Genomic DNA, 884 nt, shown 5'->3' on the forward strand with positions numbered 1-884 from the left:
CAGATTTGGGAAGGCCTCTATATTCAAATTAAAAACTATTCAATGCAACTTAAATATGCAAAGGTAACTTTGGGAATAAGAGCCAAAAATAGCTTTATTAGTTTATATTTGAAAGAGAAGCCAGCAAATTGTATGGTGCTGCGAGGGGATTAAAGGGGTAGATATGAGAAGGAAGCGAAGAAAATGTCCTCAGGGTGTGGTGGCTAAAGAACTTTTTATTTTTTAGGCGAGACAACCCTTGGTTGACCTCACAGATTACAAGGACCTTGTCAGCTTACAATCTTTTATTTTTTTTATTTTTTACGCCTACAGCACTTGGTCTTCCTAGATGGTCTCCCTTACAAGTACTAACTAGGCCCGACCTGGCTTAGCTCCCAAGATCAGAGGGGATTGGGCTTGTTCAGGGTGGCATGGCCATAGACTAAAGAATTTTTCAATCCAAAAATGTCTAATGTTTAATTAGAATATGTTCATGAATATGTAATATACATGTCTACTCTGATATACTTCAGGAAAGTCTCTACTCACACAAAATTACCTGTATGAGAGTATGTTCATTTCTGCTGGTTAATTTTTTTTTGACGGGGGTAGTCGCACTATTTTGTGTACATGGAAAATAAGGAAAAGATCCAAGTCCTACTTCAAGGCTGACACAGTGGAATCGTAACAACATGAGCAAGATGGCAAATCAACTTATAAAATCAGAACCAACTGGTGGAAGCAGATGTCCAAAGCCAGAGGTGACCACAAGAACACAAGCCCCTCTGGAACACATAGCAATCTCAGAAAGGGCTCTGGCTTTCCACAGTTCAGAGGATGGAGCTCAAATCAATCCTCTTTAGACCTGAAGGGTTAGGGAGAACTCCAAACATCCAAATTGCTTA

At 39.6% G+C, this 884-nt stretch overlaps 1 pseudogene; it reads right to left on the reverse strand.

The window, feature by feature from the left end:
• Nucleotides 1-303: 303 nt before the first annotated feature.
• Nucleotides 304-422, reverse strand: LOC120586474 (uncharacterized; annotated as a pseudogene).
• Between the last annotated feature and the right edge of the window lie 462 nt (nt 423-884).

This window comes from Pteropus medius, unplaced genomic scaffold (assembly GCF_902729225.1).
Source record: "Pteropus medius unplaced genomic scaffold, Ma_sr-lr_union100, whole genome shotgun sequence".
NCBI lineage: Eukaryota > Metazoa > Chordata > Mammalia > Chiroptera > Pteropodidae > Pteropus > Pteropus medius.